We start from the raw sequence: 22,481 nt of genomic DNA on the forward strand, positions 1-22,481 counted from the left end.
GCATCAGGCTTTGCTCTTGCAGGTCTCATCTTTTGTGGGGTTCCCATAACCCTGCCTTCCTCCTTGTCAGTGGCTTCTTCATTAAGCCCTCCACCGTGTCCCTTCTGGAGTGCACCATCTTTACACTGCCGAATGACCCAGATCATCACCAATAGCTGCCTAGGCAGATACGCATGGAGTGGAGTTGACTTCTGCATACATCACTCTATAGGCATCTTTTTCCTCTTGCCTCTAACTCCTCTTCAAGCAAAGTCTGCTCTCTACCCAGTGCCTCAGGAGTGGATATGAAGGAGAAGTGAGCCAAATTAGCCTCGGAAGCTGCTTCAGTCTTCTCTCTAAGTCTGTACCCCAGGGTAGAGAGAGGATTTCACATTCAATAACCTCTCTATTTTAGAAGTTGGAGGAGTCATGGAAGAGCTGGTGTGTCTGTGGACCAGTAGCTGTATGGGTGTTCTGCCATTTGTATGGAAGTGATGAGACCCCAGCAAAAGAGGGCGTCAGGTTCTCCTGGGAAGATGGCACTGTGAGCAAACTCTGGGGTTGATACTTACATTCCAAGCATGGCAGAGAGGACTGATGACCCTGGGGGAGATGCTGCCTGGCTCAGAGATCATCTCAGAGGCGACCTCTGGGCACAGATTCAATGGGCAACTCTCTGTGCCCTAGACTCCCCTATGTATGTCTCCCCAGGACTCCTGACACTATGTTAGATGTGGGGGAGGAGCCCCCCAAGTAAAGGACAGCTAGCATTGTATTGCATGCTTCCTAGGCACTAGACACCTAGTGCCTTACAAGTGTTAAGGAGTGTTCTAGTTTACAGTTCTAAGGCTGAGAAAATGTCCCAATTATAACAAGTCTATATAAATGTCCAATCTAAGGCATCTAGAGAAAGACACCTTGGCTCAAGAAGGCCGATGAAGTTCAGGGTTTCTCTCTCAAGTGAGAAGTTTGAACAGTTGAACACAGTCAGTTTCTCTCTCGGCTGGAAAGGCACATGGTGAGCACGACGTCATCTGCTAGCTTTCTCTCCTGGCTTCCTATTTCATAAAGCTCCCTGGGAGGCATTTTCCATCTTCATTTCCAAGGGCCGCCGGCTAGTGGACTCTCCTTCGTGGTGCTGCAGCATTCTCTGCTCTCCCTGAATCTCTATCTTTCTCCAAAATGTTTCCTCTTTTATAGGATTCCAGTAAACTAATCAAGACCCACCCAAATGAGTGGAGATACATCTCCACCTAATCCAGCTTAACAACCACTCTTGATTGAGTCACATTTCCAGGGGGATGATCTAATTAGAGTTTCAAACATACAGTACTGAATAGGGATTAGAAGAAACGCTACCTTTACCAAATGGGATTAGGATTAAAACGTGGCTTTTCTAGGGTCTGTACATCCTTTCAAACCAGCACATGGAGATTACCCTTCCCATATCCGTGAGGATTTTACAGATGGGATACTGAGACACAGGGTAGTTAAGGAACTTTTCCAAGGCCACATGCTAGTAAGTGGCGGAGCCAGGCAGTTTGACTCCTAGGTCCTCCTAAACTCTACTACTACTCATAAAGAGTAAAGATCCCCATCAAACCCAGTGGTCCTAGTGAGACATAAAGAAAGCTGTTTCTTTTGCACCTGAGGTTCCAATGAAGTTCACGGTCAGGGTGGAGCTTGTTTTGCCCAGGGATGTTTCTTCCAGTTCCCAGGGAGAACCACGGGTGTCGTTCTCAGCATGCCCATGAAGAGAGAAGTTAGAATTTAAGACTTGGCAGTGGTTACAGAGCTCTGGAATCTAAGAGCTGGATGTGGTGCTGGAAGCCACCCCGTCCAGTCCCCACTTTTAGAGACATGAACAACTGAGTAACAGCCAGAGTTGATGGTCTTCTCCCCCCCCTCACTACAAAGCCACAGGCTCCAAAGCCGCCTGTTGGATCTCATCCCAGAATTTAATCCTTCCAAGTCCTTTTAAATGAGCCTCATTCCTTGCTGAGTTTAGCACGTCCTTCCCTTTCCAGGCAATCTAAATGCCCATCTTGTCATTCTCCGTGCTAGCAAGGCCATTTCTCACAGCCCTTCTGGCTCTCTGACATTTTCTGGCGATAGGCATTATCTTGCTTGCTTACTGCCTGTATCCTCCCTTTAGGATGTAAGCTTCTTGAGAGCAGGGAGCACATCTGCCTTGTTCTCTGCTGCAACCCCAGTGCTCACAGCAGCATCCAGGAGTTGGCAGGCAATAAATACATGTTTGTTGAATGAATGAGTTATCCGATGATTTAGAATCACCAAATGAATCACTGGCTCCTAGTCTTTCAAAGTTGGAAAAGATTTTAAACTTCTTTTAGTCCAATTTTCCACTCAACACCCCAATCCAAAATGCCATCTATTATAGAAAATGCCCATGAATGTTTCTCTGACTTTAATTTAAAGCTATTTAAAAAAAGATATACAGTTCTTTTGTGGACAAAGCAGCAGCTGCTGTTCTATCATCACGTAAAGTGAAGCTCTTAATGATATCTTGTTTGAAATCAAAGTGTTTATCATTCAGTCACAACTTACAAAGACTGACAATTTTAGAGAGGACTGTTGGGACAAGTGAGTGCCTGAAATCCTGGAAATAGTAGGTCATTTCATTTTGGACGTCAACTTTTGCTAATGAAATGCTGTGCCCTACTCAAGCTGTCTTCATGTCATCTGAGTGCTGATCGGTTGCCTGCAATGCTCCGCGCCAACATTCGTAGCTGGCCTTGCAGCTCTGAAAACTGCCACTTCAGGAAAGGGGAATAAAAATGTAAAAGGAAATGAGTATCACGTATCGGCGGGTATATTGGAAACAGGTGTCTTTTTACAAAATTGATGGTAGAAGCATAGCCTGAAAACTTAAATGTATATACCAATTCCTCTTCTCATCAATTTCCTCCAGAGAAATTCTTTCCTCCACATACAAGGATGTTTATTTCAGCATAGGCTCATAGGTGAGTAGGGAAATGCAGTTTGAAACAGTGAGGTGGAGCTCTAGGTAATGGGGTACAGATATCTCCATGACAGATTGTAGAATACAAAATTTGCATAAAGATACTTAGAATATGTGACTTTTCATGAAACACATAAAACAAAGACAGCTTTCTAGTTCTGTGCTCAAACATATGTCTGTAAATTCAGAAGAAAAGAGACAAGAAAATACAAAACAATCAGGAATCAGTGGTTACCTCTGGGGAACTGAGGAGGGGCTCTCAGTTGGAGAGGCCATTGATGAGAACTTCAGTCTGTTCCTTGAATTTCAGCTTCTTGTGAGAGGCTATATACACAGATTCCTGGTATAATTACAATTTAAATAAAGAATAACACACAATCAAATATGGGGGGGAGGGGAGAAAACACCAACATCAGCGTTAAGCTGTATCCCATTTTGCCTTTCTGAGGGACAATAAGACATTTTTTCCCCCAGAATACAACACATGGCCAGGGGCTTTCTGAAAATCTTCACTCAAGGGGAATTGCTAAGGCTTCTTATTGCCATTGAATACTTGCTGATCTAAAGCCGATTGTGCTCAGTGTTCTCTGTCAGGATGGCCTGCAGAGAACGAGGGCTGAACCTTCTGAGCAGAGGAACTCAGTCCAGTTTTTGGACTGTGAAAGGCTCTCATATTGCACGTCCGGTGCCTGAGGCCATGACATGATCGCTTGACTTGCTGGTCAGCAACTCCCCTTATTTTAGGAACAGCAAGTTCTTGGTGGGGTCTGCTAAGCCATAGGGTTCCCACAGAAATGGTCATTTTTCACATGGCCCTTTCCCTCTCCCTCTGCGTGATCCAGGGAGGCAGTGAACCCAATATAAGCCCATCAGAGCACACCCCAGGATGTTTAGAACTGAAATTGGAAAAGAGGGCCAGCCCATCCCTGGTAATGGGGCCCTTGTCCATCTACCATGGCAGCTGTTGGCCGCCGTATTTCCCAGTGTGGCTTATGGACTCTGAAGAAGGGATGGACATTTAAACGGCAGGAAGAGCATCAACCTCAAGAAAATGAGAGGTAGGCTTTGGAAGCCAGCTGGAGTCTTTTTTTTCCATCTCTCCTCCCTCCCAAGGTACCTCAGTTTTACACTGATTTGCTTAAGAAAGAAGAGTTCATTCAGTTGAAAGTATAAAGCACTGTAAGTACTAAGTACTGACTTTAGGACTGGCAGGGTTCAACGATCAAATAATGTGTCTAGAAATCTGGATCATTTTCCATTTCTTAGTGATTTCCTTGTGTTGACTGCATTCTAAATAGGCTCTCCCTCTGGATGGAAAAAATAGTTATTGCAATGTCCAGCTGGGTGTTTCCTGGCTTATTAACATCAGCATTGGGCCAGCCTGCATGTTCTCTACTAGCACTTCCAGCAAGAGGGCCAGGTCCGGCTCCCTCTCACCTGCCTTTGGACCAGCCCCTGCACTTACGGGTGGGGGTTGTAATTGGCCGGCGGGATCTGGAACTGGGAGTTTGTCTCATCCCAATCAAGCACCATGAAATGAAGTGGTCACCAGAATTCTGTCACCACCAGAAGGAGAGGACAGTACAGTAGAATGGAGGGACCAAGACCTGGTTCTGCAGGTCAGGGGATTCAGACCATCTTCCCTCTCCAGGAAGGCTGGCCCCAGATCAGCTAAACTGCCCACAGATTTGGACTCCCTTGAGAGCCTTGTTGTTACATATTAATATTAAAACTGTTATCAGCACCAGTCAGCTTCAAGAGGCACCATCAAAATCCTTAAAGGATAGCAGGGCTCACCCTGCAAAGCCAGATTCCTGGTTTAAAATAGTCAACTTTCTACTGGGTTTGGCCATAGTTGCTGAATTCCAAATGTTGGCAGTTTTGCTCAGAAGAACTTTGAGTGCTGCATCAGTAAAGCCTCTCTTTGTTGCATAGAAAATCAGACTGAAACTTGCTTGAGCAGAAAAGGGTTTCTTGTGATAGATACGAGTGAAAATTCCAGAGATGAGCTTCATCTTCAGGCATGACTGGATCCAGGGGCTTGGCAGCTGTGCTGGTTTGAAAGGAGGTATGAACCCTAGAAAAGCCATGTGTCAATCAAAATTCCATTTCGTAAAGGCAGAATACTCCCTATTCAATACTGCATGTTTGAATCTAATTAGATCATCTCCCTGGAGGTGTAACCCAATCAAGAGTGGTTGTTAAGCTGGATTAGGTGATAACATGTCTCCACCCATTTGGGTGGGTCTTGATAAGTTTCTGAGGTCCTATAAAAGAGGAAATGTTTTGGAGAATAAAGGAGATTCAGAGAGAGCAGAGCAGAATGACATAGCCATGAGAAGCAGAGTCCACCAGCCAGTGACCTTTGGAGATAGAAGGGAAATGCTTCCCGGGGAGCTTCATGAAACAGGAAGCCAGGAGAAGAAGCTAGCAGATGACACCATGTTCACCATGTTCCCTTCCAGATGAGAGAGAAGATCTGACTGTGCTTGCCATGTGTCCTTCCACTTGAGAAAGAAACCTTGAACTTCATTGGCCTTCTTGAACCAAGGTATCTTTCCCTGGATGCCTTGGATTGGACATTTCTATGGACTAGTTTAATTGGGACATTTTCTCGGCCTTCGAACTGTAAACTAGTAACTTATTAAATTCCCCTTCCGCCGTTCTGTTTCTGGTATATTGCATCCTGGCAGCTATCAAACTAGGACACCAGCTATGTCATCAGAGTCCATTTTTCCCTGGTGCTCCTTCTTCTAGCAGCTTGGCTGCAGCAGCCACTAGCCTCTCCCATTTAGATCTGAGAGGAGAAGATCTGGCCTCTTTCCAAGAGACCTGCAGGATTTTCACTGTGTCATGTGGATGTGACTGAACTGAGTTCAGCCAGGGAAATGCTGTGCTTGGCCGGGCATGGCCTAATAATAAACAGCCTCGGGGGCAGGGGCCCAAGTAAACCATCTCAGGAGCTAAGAATGAGCTGGGGCAACCCTCAGGGAGACATCCTTACACATTTTGCTGGAAATACAGTGGAAGAATTTTGGACAGAGCAAAAATACATTTGTCTACTAAAAGCAGGAAAACACTTACCTTCTTCACACAATCAGTGCCTTGCTCATAGCTGACACTTAATACTAGCTACATTGAATAAAGGATGAATTAGCAAACACCACTCGAGCACGTGGGATTTAGCCAGACACACACAGAGTGTCCAAAGACCCAGGTGAAAGCACGGAAATGAGGTTCAGGGGAGCAGCTGTGCCTAGTGCCAAGTGTCCCTTCATCGACTGACACAGGAGACAGTGGCTGGAGTCGTTGTTTAAAATAGTGCTTTTTAAAATAGTTGTAAATAGACTTTTTAAAAATAGTCGTTGTTTAAATAGTTCAACTTTCCAGTTGAACGGGAACGTGGTGATAGTAAAGAATTGGAGGGGAGCATTATTAAGTCACTTAGCATTTGGTTTCTGAGAATGAGAAGAGAATCCAAACACTCTCCTCCATTATGCCCGTGGTGGCCCGCTGGATGTCCTTTGCTCTCACTTCTCAGATTCTTATTTCGTGGGCCTCTTTCTCGATTCCCGAGCAACAGGGCGCCTGCCTATAGTCTGGTTTGAATGTTATTTTTCTAAGTTGGTAAATAATGAAAGTGAGATGTGGGGTGCCAGGCACGCTGTTGGCGCGTCCTCGCACAGACATGTGCCGATCCGTTTGCTTGAATCGGCTCCCATCTGGCCTAAATATAGAGACATCGATTTCCCTCCAGATGGTGCCGTGGCTTTCAGCTGATTGCTCTCTTTTATTCTAATAAGCTCGGAACTCATCCCATCTAATGATGGAACCCTGGAATGTGAACATCTGGGAGATGCTCAAGGTGTCTTGTTAGCTGACTCCCAGGCTGTGCATGGAGGAACAAGTCAGGGAAGCTCTGATGGTGACAGATGCTCTGGCTGCTGAATCCATTATCAGGCTGGGCTTGGGGCACTAGTGCTGTGAGGTGGGGATTCCTGGAGAAGCCCTTCAACTCTGCTTCCCTTTCTCATTTACAGAAGGGAAGGGCTGGGCCTTAGGAGAGGAGAAGATGGCAGCTGGTATGGACCCATCATTAGCCTGATCTGCCATTGGAAAACCTGAGACCTTCTCTGGGAATATTCAGAAACACTGAGCCGCTGCTTTCCAGAAAAGAGGAAACGTGGGGCAGGAATGACCATCAGCCAAGACAATGGAGTGAAGCTGCCGAGAGGTAGGGCCAGGCATCTGGCTGGCCCCAGAAATGGCTCACTCTAGCTCGTTTCATAGGACCAGCTTAGGCAACAGACCTGCACGTCCACATGCCTTGTCCATTTCTACTTTCCAGTTGAACGGGAACGTGGTGATAGTAAAGAATTGGAGGGGAGCATTATTAAATCACTTAGCATTTGGTTTCTGAGAAGACCATGATCCTAGGCAGCTGACTCTAGATTACAAAACTATGTCCTGTGAGAAGCGGTTGGGAGCACAAATTCTCAGCCAGGTTTGGGTTCCTGTCCTGACACTTTAGTCATGTGATCTTGATCAACTTAAACTCTCTGTTCTTCTACTTCTTTATCTATTTGCATTAAGCATTTGACAAGAAGAGCTTAACAAGCTTAAGTTCAGCCCTAACCCTTAGTGAATGCCGTGTGTTTGCTACTTTATTGGATCCACAAACTAAAAAATAACTTGTGGCTTTGTCCAATTATACTTGGCTTAATATTTCAAAAGTTACTTAAAGAGCACAGCAACACAGATGTGGCCTCACTCTCTCTAAGCCAAACTCTGCGAGTGAAATCACTGCCCTCCCCTGTATGTGGGACGTGATATCCAGGGGTGAAAGTCTCCTTGGCAATGTGGGAGATGACTCCCAGGGATGAGTCCAGCCCTGGCACAAGGGGATCAACAATTCCATCCTGACCAAAAGGGGGAGATGAAGTGTAACTAGTAAAGTATCAGTGGCTGAGAGAGTTCAAATAAGAGTCAAGAGGCTACTTTGGAGGTCACTCTTACGTAAGCTGGAGTTAAATATTGCTACCTATCATAATTTGCCAAACCCCAACTAAAACCATTCCATCCAATCCTAAAGAACACATAGGGCAAAGTATAAGATTCTACAAAGGTTCTATGCACAAGGTAATTTTCCAGAAACCTACAACTTCCAGATGGGTCCCTGGACCAGATAAGTCCTGAAACCTAGAGAGTCCAGCCTCTCCAGACATCAGTTAGTTCCAGCTCCCTACCCCATATTACTGACAGACCCTTCCAACGTGAAACAGTTAGAATGGCCATAGCCCAAACACCCCTAAAGAGTGGGAGAAAGATCAAAGGTGATGGTGGAGTTATACAGAGAAGGTAGGGTTTAACAAATGAGTAGGACTGCTAAATCATTACATTGATATTTGTTTAAATTTCCAGTAACTTAGAGCAGCTAGAATTAAAAACCTAAAATTAGAGAATTGTAACCCATACTAAACTCTGAAGTTTGTCCTACATCTAATTGTGCTGTGCTTTGAAGTTTATTGCTTTTTTGTACATATGTTATTTATCACAAAAAAGAAAAATAAAGTCAATTATAATGATAAAAAAATATTTATTCCTTCTAGCCTCCTATGTTCCTGAGCAGCTAGAAGGAGAAATCTGAGAGGATGGTATGATAGCCTATAACAAACTCTGGGATCTGTCCTGTAACTACTTGTTGAAGAGTGCTCTAAATATTATTGCTTTTTTCTTATTTTGCTTTGTGTATACATATTACACAATTTTAAAAGTTTAAAAAAAGAGCACAGCAACGTATTATCAATAAAATTCCATTGAAGTGGTATTTTTGGAATAGGATGAGGGTCTCAACTGCATATGCATCAGCTTGATCAGTAAGGGCACCCAATTGTATCACATATAAATATGTGAATCTCCAACACTATTTATTAGACATTGTTATGCAAAATATGCAAATACCCTTTAATACATATGGTGCAGTTAGCTGAAACCCAACAGGGGACTAAATTGACAGTAACAGAGCCAAAGCAAAATTAATATAAGATTACCAAGCAAAAATAAGAGCAATTAAAAACGACAACCAACTGAAAATAGCACTAAACATTTATTGTAAGTACCTCTTCCCTAAAATTGCAGGCATTTTGACCATCTACCTCTTTTAGTTACTGATTTGCAAGCACTCTTTATGTCTTAAAGATATTTATCCTTTTTCATAGGCAAATATTTCCCCATTTACTTAGCAATTTAGTGTGTATATTTGTGTGTAGGGGCATTTGACATGAGAGTTGTTTTAGTTCATCTGACTTAGAGATAATTTTTGATGGTTACTTTCTTTGGGGTCTTTTAAAAAAGTCCATCACTCTCAAATGTGTATATGTCGTTTCGCCTTTTTTTTTTTTTTTATTAATTAAAGAAAAAAAAGAAATTAACCCAACATTTAGAAATCATTCCATTCTACATATGCAATCAGTAATTCTTAACATCATCACATAGATGCATGATCATCATTTCTTAGTACATTTGCATCGATTTAGGAAAAGAACTAGCAAAACAACAGAAAAAGATATAGAATGTTAATATAGAGAAAAAAATAAAAATAATAATAATAGTAAAAAAAAAGAAAAGGAAAAAGAAAAAAAAGACAAACAAACAGACAGACAAAAAAAAAAAACCTGTAGCTCAGATGCAGCTTCATTCAGTGTTTTAACATGATTACTTTACAATTAGGTATAATTGTGCTGTCCATTTTTGAGTTTTTGTATAGTCCTGTTGCACAGTCTGTATCCCTTCAGCTCCAATTACCCATTATCTTACCCTGTTTCTAACTCCTGCTGGTCTCTGTTACCAATGAAATAAACCAAGTTTATTCTCGAATGTCGGTTCACATCAGTGGGACCATACAGTATTTGTCCTTTAGTTTTTGGCTAGTCTCACTCAGCATAATGTTCTCTAGGTCCATCCATGTTATTACATGCTTCATAAGTTTATCCTGTCTTAAAGCTGCATAATATTCCATTGTATATATGTACCACAGTTTGTTTAGCCATTCTTCTGTTGATGGACATTTGGGCTGTTTCCATCTCTTTACAATTGTAAATAACGCTGCTATAAACATTGGTGTGCAAATGTCTGTTTGTGTCTTTGCCCTTAAGCCCTTTGAGTAGCTACCCAGCAATGGTATTGCTGGGTCATATGACAATTCTATATTCAGCTTTTTGAGGAGCCGCCAAACTGCCTTCCACAGTGGTTGCACCATTTGACATTCCCACCAACAGTGGATAAGTGTGCCTCTTTCTCCGCATCCTCTCCAGCACTTGTCATTTTCTGTTTTGTTGATAATGGCCATTCTGGTGGGTGTGAGATGATATCTCATTGTGGTTTTGATTTGCATTTCTCTAATGGCCAGGGACATTGAGCATCTCTTCATGTGCCTTTCCGCCATTTGTATTTCCTCTTCTGATAGGTGTCTGTTCAAGTCTTTTTCCCATTTTGTAATTGGGTTGGCTGTCTTTTTGTTGTTGAGTTGGACAATCTCTTTATAAATTCTGGATACTAGACCTTTATCTGATATGTCATTTCCAAATATTATCTCCCATTGTGTAGGGTGTCTTTCTACTTTCTTGATGAAGTTCTTTGATGCACAAAAGTGTTTAATTTTGAGGAGCTCCCATTTATTTATTTCCTTCTTCAGTGCTCTTGTTTTAGGTTTAAGGTCCATAAAAACGCCTCCAATTGTAAGTTTCATAAGGTATCTCCCTACATTTTCCTCTAACTGTTTTATGGTCTTAGACCTAATGTTTAGATCTTTGATCCATTTGGGTTAACCTTTGTATAGGGTGTGAGATATGGGTCTTCTTTCATTCTTTTGCATATGGATATCCAGTTCTCTAGGCACCATTTATTGAAGAGACTGTTCTGTCCCAGGTGAGTTGGCTTGACTGCCTTATCAAAGATCAAATGTCCATAGATGAGAGGGTCTATATCTGAGCACTCTATTCGATTCCATTGGTCGATATATCTATCTTTATGCCAATACCATGCTGTTTTGACCACTGTGGCTTCATAATACGCCTTAAAGTCCAGCAGTGCGAGACCTCCAGCTTCGTTTTTTTCCCTCAAGATGTTTTTAGCAATTCGGGGCAACCTGCCCTTCCAGATAAATTTGCTTATTGGTTTTTCTATTTCTGAAGAATAAGTTGTTGGGATTTTGATTGGATTGCATTGAATCTGTAAATCAATTTAGGTAGGATTGACATCTTAATTATATTTAGTCTTCCAATCCATGAACACGGTATGCCCTTCCATCTATTTAGGGCTTCTGTGATTTCTTTTAGCAGTTTTTTGTAGTTTTCTTTATATAGGTTTTTTGTCTCTTTAGTTAAATTTATTCCTAGGTATTTTATTCTTTTAGTTAAAATTGTAAATGGGATTCGTTTCTTGATTTCCCCCTCAGCTTGTTCATTACTAGTGTATTGAAATGTTACAGATTTTTGAATGTTGATCTTGTAACCTGCTACTTTACTGTACTCATTTATTAGCTCTAGTAGTTTTGTTGTGGATTTTTCCGGGTTTTCGACGTATAGTATCATATCGTCTGCAAACAGTGATAGTTTTACTTCTTCCTTTCCAATTTTGATGCCTTGTATTTCTTTTTCTTGTCTAATTGCTCTGGCTAGAACCTCCAACACAATGTTGAATAATAGTGGTGATAATGGACATCCTTGTCTTGTTCCTGATCTTAGGGGGAAAGTTTTCAATTTTTCCCCATTGAGGATGATATTAGCTGTGGGTTTTTCATATATTCCCTCTATCATTTTAAGGAAGTTCCCTTGTATTCCTATCTTTTGAAGTGTTTTCAACAGGAAAGTATGTTGAATCTTGTCAAATGCCTTCTCTGCATCAATTGAGATGATCATGTGATTTTTCTGCTTTGATTTGTTGATATGGTGTATTACATTAATTGATTTTCTTATGTTGAATCATCCTTGCATACCTGGGATGAATCCTACTTGGTCATGATGTATAATTCTTTTAATGTGTTTGGATACGATTTGCTAGAATTTTATTGAGGATTTTTGCATCTATATTCATTAGAGAGATTGGTCTGTAGTTTTCTTTTTTTGTAATATCTTTGCCTGGTTTTGGTATGAGGGTGATGTTGGCTTCATAGAATGAATTAGGTAGTTTTCCCTCCACTTCGATTTTTTTGAAGAGTTTGAGGAGAGTTGGTACTAATTCTTTCTGGAATGTTTGATAGAATTCAGATGTGAAGCCGTCTGGTCCTGGACTTTTCTTTTTAGGAAGCTTTTGAATGACTAATTCAATTTCTTTACTTGTGATTGGTTTGTTGAGATCATCTATTTCTTCTTGAGTCAAAGTTGGTTGTTCATGTCTTTCCAGGAACCCGTCCATTTCCTCTAAATTGTTGTATTTATTAGCGTAAAGTTGTTCATAGTATCCTATTATTACCTCCTTTATTTCTGTGAGGTCAGTAGTTATGTCTCCTCTTCCATTTCTGATCTTATTTATTTGCATCCTCTCTCTTCTTCTTTTTGTCAGTCTTGCTAATGGCCCATCAATCTTATTGATTTTCTCATAGAACCAACTTCTGGTCTTATTGATTTTCTCTATTGTTTTCAGTTTCATTTATTTCTGCTCTAATCTTTGTTATTTCTTTCCTTTTGCTTGCTTTGGGGTTAGTTTGCTGTTCTTTCTCCAGTTCTTCCAAGTGGACCATTAATTCCTGCATTTTTGCCTTTTCTTCCTTTCTGATATAGGCATTTAGGGCAATAAATTTCCCTCTTAGCACTGCTTTTGCTGCGTCCCATAAGTTTTGATATGTTGTGTTTTCGTTTTCATTCGCCTCGAGGTATTTACTAATTTCTCTTGCAATTTCTTCTTTGACCCACTCGTTGTTTAAGAGTGTGTTGTTGAGCCTCCACGTATTTGTGAATTTTCTGGCACTCCGCCTATTATTGATTTCCAACTTCATTCCTTTGTGATCTGAGAAAGTGTTGTGTATGATTTCAATCTTTTTAAATTTGTTAAGACTTTGCTTTGTGACCCAGCATATGGTCTATCTTTGAGAATGATCCATGAGCACTTGAGAAAAATGTGTATCCTGCTGTTGTGGGATGTAATATCCTATAAATGTCTGTTAAGTCTAGCTCATTTATAGTAATATTCAGATTCTCTATTTCTTTATTGATCGTCTGTCTAGATGTTCTGTCCATTGATGAGAGTGGTGAATTGAAGTCTCCAACTATTATGGTATATGTGTCTATTTCCCCTTTCAGTGTTTGCAGTGTATTCCTCACATATTTAGGGGCATTCCGGTTCAGTGCATAAATATTTATGATTGTAATGTCTTCTTGTTTAATTGTTCCTTTTATTAGTAGATAGTGTCCTTCTTTGTCTCTTTTAACTGCTTTACATTTGAAGTCTAATTTGTTGGATATTCGTATAGCTACTCCTGCTCTTTTCTGTTTGTTATTTGCATGAAATATCTTTTCCCAACCTTTCACTTTCAACCTATGTTTATCTTTGGGTCTAAGATGTGTTTCCTGTAGACAGCATCTAGAAGGATCCTGTTTTTTAATCCATTCTGCCAGTCTGTGTCTTTTGATTGGGGAATTCAGTCCATTAACATTTAGTGTTATTACTGTTTGGATAATGTTTTCCTCTACCATTTTGTCTTTTGTATTATGTACATCATATCTGATTTTCCTTCTTTCTGCACTCTTCTCCATACCTATCTATTCTGTCTTTTCATATCTGACTCTAGTGCTCCCTTTAGTATTTCTTGCAGAGCTGGTCTCTTGGTCACAAATTTCTCTCAGTGACTTTTTGTCTGAGAATGTTTTAATTTCTCCCTCATTTTTGAAGGACAATTTTGCTGGATATAGAAGTCTTGGTTGGCCATTTTTCTCTTTTAGTAATTTAAATATATCATCCCACTGTCTTCTAGCTTCCATGGTTTCTGCTGAGAAATCTACACATAGTTTTATTGGGTTTCCCTTGTATGTGATGAATTGTTTTTCTCTTGCTGCTTTCAAGATCCTCTCTTTCTCTTTGACCTCTGACATTCTAGCTAGTAAGTGTCTTAGAGAACGCCTTTTTGGGTCTATTCTCTTTGGGGTGTGCTGCACTTCTTGGATCTGTAATTTTAGGTCTTTCATAAGAGTTGGGAAATTTTCAGTGAAAATTTCTTCCATTAGTTTTTCTCCTCCTTTTCCCTTCTCTTCTCCTTCTGGGACACCCACAACATGTATATTTGTGCGGTTCATATTGTCCTTGAGTTCCCTGATACCCTGTTCAAATTTTTCCATTCTTTTCCCTATAGTTTCTGTTTCTTTTTGGAATTCAGATGTTCCATCCTCCAAATCACTAATTCTATCTTCTGTCTCTTTAAATCTATCATTGTAGGTATACATTGTTTTTTCCATCTTTTCTACTTTATCCTTCACTTCCATAAGCTCTGTGATTTGTTTTTTCAGTTTTTCTATTTCTTCTTTTTTGTTCAGCCCATGTCTTCTTCATGTCCTCCCTCAATTTATCGATTTCGTTTTTGTAGAGGTTTTCCATTTCTGTTCGTATATTCAGCATTAGTTGTCTCAGCTCCTGTATGTCATTTGAGCTATTGGTTTGTTCCTTTGACTGGGCCATATTTTCAATTTTCTGAGCGTGATCCGTTATCTTCTGCTGGTGTCTGGGCATTTAGTCAGATTTCCCTGGGTGTTGGACCCAACAGGTTGAAAGATTTTTCTGTGAAATCTCTGGGCTCTGTTTTTCTTTTCCTGCCCAGTAGGTGGCGCTCTTGGCACTCGTTTGTCTGCGGGTCCCACCAGTAAAAGGTGCTGTGGGTCCTTTAACTTTGGAAAACTCTCGCCGTGGGTGAGATTCGCCAGCCGAAGCGGTTGGAAGAGTGCCAGCCGGCCCGGGGATCCGAACGCGGGGAGGGTCACCGTCCGCCGCAGCCCGGTAGAGCGCCCGTCCGAATCTCCTAGCCGACCCGGGGCGCCAAGCGTGGCGGGAGGGCGCCAGCCGCCGCGGCCCCGGAGAGTGCACCGTTCCCAGCCGAACCAGGAAGCCACGTGTGTGTAAGTGACCCCGGTCACCGTTCTCCGTGGCCTGGGGATCTCCAATCCAGTTCTCCCAGTTGGTCCGGGGGCCCATTAGTGGTGGGGGGCGCCAGCCACCGCTGCTTGAGGAGACTGCCTGTCCAATTTTCCCAGCTGGCCCGGGAAGGAGGAAGGGAGGGACTCCGGCCGCCTGCCGCCCCAGCCCGGGGAAGCCCGCACCCCTCAGCGATCTCACCGGAGCGGGTTGTTCCAGCCAGTCAGCCATTCCAGAATGGGGTACGCTGTCTTCTTGGTCTCTGTAGTGGCTCCGGGAGCTGTTCTGTATAGTTTCTACTCCCCTAGTAGCTGTTCTGGAGGAGGAACTAAGACCCGCGCGTCTTACTAAGCCGCCATCTTCTCCGGAAGTCACCACCTTCTTTTTTGTAGCACCTTTTATTATATTCATTTCTGGTCCTGAAACAGAGACTCACAGTCAGAGGAAGCATCCCAGAGATAGATGTTCTGGGAAAAGTGAAACTACGTAAAAAATTCAGTAGTTTTTTTGGTTAAAGAAGTTGTGACTGCCAGGCTTTAGGAACTGATTTGTAAGAAGAAGTACCACAAATGAATTTTATAGCCAAACGATGGCTGTCTCCTTCAGAAGCACCATAGATAATTATGCCAGTGACACCTCCAGTGTGAAAAAATAAAAAGTCGCTCCATGAGCTTTTCGTTTAAAGCTACATCTCAGTTCCCTTCCTTTGAGAGTTATCTCTGAACCTTGCCTTGCCTGAATCATGTTGGATTTAATTCATATCCAAAATCTCCCATCAGTCTCTTGTTCGACTTGAGTCTTTAATGTGTGTCAAAAATGCCAATGGTTGAAATAACCTTAACATAAGTGGGAACTGCACTGTGTAGGGTGACTAAAAGTCCCCCAAGACATGCACAAGCTCCTCTTGGAACCTGTGAATGTCGGCAAAAGGAATTGGCAGTTGTGATGAAATTGTGGATTTTGAGATGAGCTTATTTTGGATTGAGCCTGAAATGCGGTCTATCTAAGGAGGCAGGTCATAGAGGTAGGAGATTTGACCACAGAAATAGGAGAATCAAAGACAGAAGCAAGAGTTTGGGTGCCATGGCGGGGGGGGGGGTTGTCAGTACCAAGGAATGCGGGGCCTGCAGAAGCTGAGAAGGCCAGGAAAGGGATGCTGCTCTGGAGGGAACTGGGCCTGCCCACACGTGGCCTTAGCCCAGCAAAGAGGATGCTGGTGGTGGTTTTGTGGTAATTTATTATGTAGCCACAGGAAACAAATACACCCACCTCATGTTTAGCTATGACATGAGCATTTTCATAGAAAATCCACTCTAGAATTGGCAGTCTTTAAAAACACTGAGCATCAACATGTAAGGCCCTTCAGCATCTACTCCATATGCCTTTGCAAAATAGGGAATGATGCGCTCTCTCTTTTTAAGGAGGAGAAGGAGGGTTTCATGCTTCTTTCTTGAGCTTTCTCCCTTCTGCTAAAAGAAACCTTTATCTGAGATGTTCTTTCTTCTTGTGGTATTAAGGAAATCTTGTGTTGAAGATTGTATTACTCAGCTCAGAGTATTTGCATTTAAAGTAAGGGATAAAGAAGAAGGCAACTCTCCATGCAGAGGGGAACTTTGTGATGGTGGAATTGCAGGCATTGGCTTGGAAGATACTGGTGGTCTGCTTGGGTATCCTTAAAGGACATAATAGTGGCCACTGGATGGTCAGCCCATGGGGAGGCCCCGTTACAGTGAGATACAGTGAGAATGCACAAAACAAAGTCCCTGATCTCAGGGAGCGTATGTTCAATGAAATTGGGGTGGCAGGCAAATAAATGAGTGAATGCACAGAATGCCTGCTGGAGACCAGGAGAAAAGTAACACAGGACAGGTGGGATACAGTGCCCTGGGTGAGGGGGTGTTCCTTCTTTAGGGTGACACGTACGTGGTCAGCACTGAAGGAGGTGAGACAGCAAGCTGTTCGAGAGATGCACAGACCCAGGGCCGTGGCTGTACGGAAGAAGGTGTGGACACAATAAGAAAAGGGTCAGGGACGGGTCAGAGAGGTGGTAAAAATGGGGGGGTCCAGGCCATGGAGGGTTGTGTAGGTGGGTGAGGATTTTGGATTTTGTGCCGCATGAGCTGGAAGCCATCAGGACACAGAAGCCTGCTGCAGGAAGGTATTTGCTATGACACTAAGGGCAAAAAGAATAGAAACTAAATGTCCGTTAGTAGACAGATGTCATAATTTACCCCCTACGATTGCAGGGAGCTTTCTGGAGTCAAATCCATGGTTAACTTGGGCATAGTAAGTCTTCAAAGAGTTGTGCATGCTGTGCCTTCATGTGTGCAGGGTCACTTGGTTACATATACGACTTTTGTTTTTTTGTGTACTAAATTTTCGGCGATCTTGATACCCCATTGGCTTAGGATTCCCAAACAGCATGCCTGCATTGGCCAGGACCATGGCCAATCGACCTTATTTTTCCCAATTTCTAATGCTTGTGGTACAGGCACAAGCAAGTTATTTTCACTACCTTGTTGTGGTTGTAGTGTTGCTGGTTCTTTTACCCAGCAACACTGGGTCTTCATAATTCATAATGCCCGCCTGGGCCCCACCGTCACCAGTTCAGCAGGGGCAGGAGCAGCTGCTCGGGGCGTGAGTTGAGGCTGGTGAGGGCCAGATACAAGCAGTGTGTCCACTGCTCAGAGATCGCTTATCATTGAAAGTCCTGTCCATCCTTTCAATTAACCCGGCTGTTGTGGGAAATGAAATGTTCAGAAGACGTCAGGTTCGGAGGCACAGGCTTGGGTTACTTGTCTGGTAAAGGGGGTCCCACGTCACTGTCCACATGTGTGGGGACCCCGAAGTATGCACTGAGGTTTTCTAAGCTACGTTTTGTAGCTCTTTGGTTAGCTTTCCCTTGGAAAGGCCAGCAACAGGCCACTAGCCATATCTATGCCTGTAAAAGCATGTTTTGCACCTTCACATAAGGGATGGGGTCCAATATAACCTACCTGCCACCTGGTGACCGGAACTGCTCGTGGCCGATGTGACTGAGTTGATGAGGAAACACCCTTGAGGCGTCCACCCCTCCTTTCACATTTGTCTGGTGATGGGCCGCTGGATTGCCGTGTCAGTCTCCACAGAGCCTGGTACCTTCGATGTCCTGTCCGTCCATGCAGCCATTCAGCAGCCTCGTGCGATGTTGGCTCTAGGCTACGAATTTTTGCTGAAACACCTGCATGAATATTGCCAGGTAAAGAATCGGTGTTATGGGCAGAGACATAAAACATGGTTACCTTTCGCTTGTGACAGGTAGTCCAGATATTTTCCCATATATCTGCGGGGCCGGCTCGGGGCACTTTTGCCGGAGCTCCCGCTTGGGGTCTACCTCGTAGCAAACGGGGGAACCGAAACAGTCGCGATCTGCTTTCGGTCCCGGGGGGCTCGAAGGTGTGGAGGGCGCGCGACGCTCAAGGAAGAGTCGCGGGAACGAGTGGAGGTGCACATCGAACGTTTATTAGCGGAAGTACACAAGCTTATATAGTGGTGTGGCAGAAATGGGGGGAGGAGCGGGGGGATGTTATGATTGGTGAATAGGATGGGTGTTGTAATGCAGGTTGGCCAATCAGAGAGTGAGAAGAGAGTGGTGTGATGTGAGGTCAGAAGTCGCTAGGTGGGGGCTAGGGGAGCTGCGTGATTGGTGAAGAGGCCAGGGGTGGCAGCGAGGGATTGGGTGAGGTGAGAGCAGAAGGCTCAATGGAATGGCTTGAATATGTTGCTAGGCAGAGAGCTAGAGGAACGGGGCCGAAATTACATCCGGCATATATCTATTCTCCACAAGGGATAGCCAACAACAGTCCATCACTCTGGCCTCCACGTGGCCATCCACACCATCAGGCTCCACTCTATTGCCCATTTGTCAGCACAAATAGTTAATGCTGACCATCTGTACAGCCTCTGATCCAGCCCCTTGGCTGCTTTCCTAGTCCCAGTTTCTCACCATCGGTGTCTGTTCTGGGTTGCACAGCTACTGCTGTCCCGGTGCAGCTGCCGCGTGCTGATCTGTCAGTGTAGCAGCAGACTCGGGGACACTGCCACCTGCATCAACAGTGCATGGCTGGGAAATGGGAGTCAGCACCCTGCACCAAAACCAAGACAGGGCAGAGTCCTGGGGCGTGGCTTATAAGGTACAGAGTCCAGTGAGATTTGATGGGGAGAGGAATTTTACATGCTGTGACCTTTAACGTCTGCCTCGGTCATGTAGGTGGCTGCACGGTTTGCTCTCAAAATGGAGGCTGGGAGGCCTGCACCCTGGGGCCTTAGTAGCCATTGCCCTATTGATGGACATCTAGCTTGTTTGCAGTTTTTCACTATGCTAACCGATGAGCATCCATGCATCTACCTTGTGTGAGTTTGTGCCTCTCTGAGCAGTTGAAGGTCCAGGTGGTATTCCTCTTGTAATTAAAATAAGCAACTAAAGGTGGTGACCACCTACTATCCACCCATTCTCCCCAGCCTCCCTGGTCTAGGCACCGTTACACCTGGTCTGGACGTCTGCAGTAGCCCCCTAAATGCACTATCTGCTTTGACTCTTCTCCGGTCTCTGTACCACACACCGCCATCGAGATCCTTTGGTCGCGTAACCTTGGTTCAAAGCCTGCAGACCCTTCTTAAGCCATTCGAGTAAAAGGCTGCCACACCTTTCCAGTGAGCTCCCAGGCCCTCGTGATTTGTCCCCACTCCACTGCCACTCCTCCCACCTCTCTGACCTGCTCCCCCCAGTCCCTTGTTCACCTGGCCCCAGACCCATGTTTTCACCCCGTAGCCAGATTCTCCACCCCCAGATATTGAAGCCTTGCTCCGTCACTTCCATTTCCTCTCTGCTCAAGTGCCACCTTATCAAAAATGCCATCTTGTCACCAGCTGATAGAGTAAACACTTAACTTTGTTTGTTCTCTTCACTGGCACAGAAGCTCTGTGGAGGCAGCTTACTGCCTGACAACAGTCACCAGGACACGTCTCCAGGTTAGCATTGTACCTGGCCCATGGTAGTCACTCAGTAAGTATTTGTTAGGTGACTAAATGAATAAACAAACATATTAGTGAGTAATCCTTCCGCTCTCCATGTCATCTCTGTTTAGATCTTGCTGACAGAGAAAAGTAGAGTGTAAATGAAAGGGTGACCTGGAGACGTGCCCTGGTGGCTGTTGTGGCTTTGCACATGGAGTATGATTCCCACCAATACCTGCTGTTGCCCGACTTTATGTCATAATGCTATATTTCTGTGTCCTGTGAAGTTAGGCATGACCAGGTGACTCCTTTGGCCAGTACTGTCTGTTCAGTCCCTGGTGCTGGATTCTTGCTCCCCTCTTTCTCCTCCCATGGAAGCTTCTGGGCTGGCAGGAGGGACGCTTGGTCAGCTAGGAGACTGCAGCCCTGGAGATGCATCCTCATTTGTCAAGTACTCTAGTACGGGAGAAGAATAAGCCTTTGTTGTTTTAAGCCACTCATATTTTAGAATACTTATTACTAAAGTATAACTTACCGGCCCTGGCCAATATAATGTAAAACTATAGGAAAAGGTGAATGGGCTCACTGCAGATTTGGGCATTTGAGCCACCTGTGTTTCAGATGGCCACCGTAGAATGTCACTGTGGGAAAATCCCTCCCAGGAGGCTCTGAGCGACTCATTGGCTAATCTGAGTGAGGGGGTCTTTACAAACCAAAGAAAAGCTGTTTCCTAAACTTGCCTGTACCCCTTATGCAGCATAAACAAACCCTGCAGAGGGCAAGGTTAACATTCTACCTGTGCTTTTTCTTGTTTTTGAGAATGCAGATTTTTTTATTACTTTCTCCAAATGTTCTTATCAAAGAGCTGTTACTTTATAGACACTGTTTTAGTTTGTTAAAGCTGCTGAAATGCAATATACCAGAAATGGAATGACTTTTAAAAAGGGAATTTATCAATTTGCCAGTTTACAGTTCTAAGGCAATAGAAGTGTCCAAACCAAGGCACCCAGAGAAGGATACATTAACTCCAGAGAAAGGGCTGATGAAGTTCGGGGTTTCTCTTTCAGGTGGGAAGGCACATGGCAATGTCTGCTAGCTTTCTGTCTCATTTCATAAGCCTTTCCCGGGGGCATTTTCCTTCCACATCTCCAAAGGCCTGGCTGGGTGGGCTGTGTCGGCACTGTGGGCGCTTTCCAAATGTTTCCTTCTTAGAGGGCTCCAGTGAGCAACCCCACCTTGAATGGGTGGAGACACATCTCCATGGAGCCACCTAATCAGAAGCCACCACCCACATTTTGGTGCGTCACATCTCCATGGAAACAATAAAGGAGATCCTACCCAGCAATATTGAATGAGGATTAAATGACATGGCTTTTTTGGGGTGCATGACAGTTTCAAACTTGCACAGAGGCTTTAATTAGTGTCTGCTTTAGCCGTTAGACCATGAACACATTAGTATCACCCAACTAACTTACTTAACTATCACATAGGAGATGCTTAATAAGTATTTGTGTAATTGATTTAGAGAAGTAATGAAATAACTGATTCTTTTTTTTTTTTTTGCATGGACAGGCACAGGGAATCGAACCTGGGTCTCCAGCATGGCGGGCGAGCACTCTGTTTCCTGAGCCACTGTGGCCTGCCCGGATTGATTTTTTTTTTTTCCTGGTTCATTTCTAAGCAATACTTTCTCCACGGTTGGACTGAACAAAACCGAAGTCATCACCTGCCTTTGATTTCATTTTAATTTTAGAAGGCCAGAGCTGGGAGAGATTTTAAAGATAACATTAGTATAACTGCCTATGATAGTCGGGGTAGTTCTTTTCTTTATTACCCAGATATTTTAGTATAATCCAATCTTATTTCCCATTTTTACAAAAAAAAGACTTTTCAGATATTTGCTATGAATATCTACACCAGCATAAACACCTGGATGAAAAGTAAAATATTCACTTAAAAAAGCATCTGTCGTGCATCTTGATGTTTAGTTGGAAGCCCTCACACCAGCCATGTGTAGACATGAGGTTCAACAGATTTCATCTGTTTTGCCAGTTCAGGTTGATTGGTGGAGGGCTGGCTAGGAGCCTGTGTTGAGAAGGATTCTGAAGCCTAATCTGGGTTTGGTGGTGAGAGCACTGTGATCAGTTACTGGCATCCATCATGGGTAAGGAGTGAGAAATGGTGGCACCCTTCTTATGAATTTGAAATTTCTGGAGCCTCCTGGGTGGTTCCAGATGGTGTGCTCAAGATACTTGGTTTTTATACAGATACTAGACTGTGATTGACAGGGACTCTTCTCATTATCAGATCAAAATGCCAGTCCTTTAAAGATTAAACTTGGGTTATTTGCAAACTGCACGGGAGAGCTCTTAGGCTCAGACCACCGTTCTGGTTTAAGAAGCTCTTG

The 22,481-nt window shown here is 43.6% G+C and overlaps 1 long non-coding RNA gene across 1 annotated transcript in view; it reads left to right on the plus strand.

The window, feature by feature from the left end:
* The window catches only part of LOC143683482 (uncharacterized), an 80,942-nt gene extending 58,943 nt beyond the window's left edge, over positions 1-21,999 (plus strand). The window contains exons 2-3 of the long non-coding RNA XR_013175446.1: positions 18,053-18,317; positions 21,647-21,999. This is a non-coding gene — a long non-coding RNA (uncharacterized LOC143683482). The remainder of the gene's footprint in view (positions 1-18,052; positions 18,318-21,646) is intronic.
* The last annotated feature ends 482 nt before the right edge of the window (positions 22,000-22,481 follow it).

The sequence above is a fragment of the Tamandua tetradactyla genome, chromosome 5 (genome assembly GCF_023851605.1).
Source record: "Tamandua tetradactyla isolate mTamTet1 chromosome 5, mTamTet1.pri, whole genome shotgun sequence".
Classification (NCBI taxonomy): domain Eukaryota; kingdom Metazoa; phylum Chordata; class Mammalia; order Pilosa; family Myrmecophagidae; genus Tamandua; species Tamandua tetradactyla.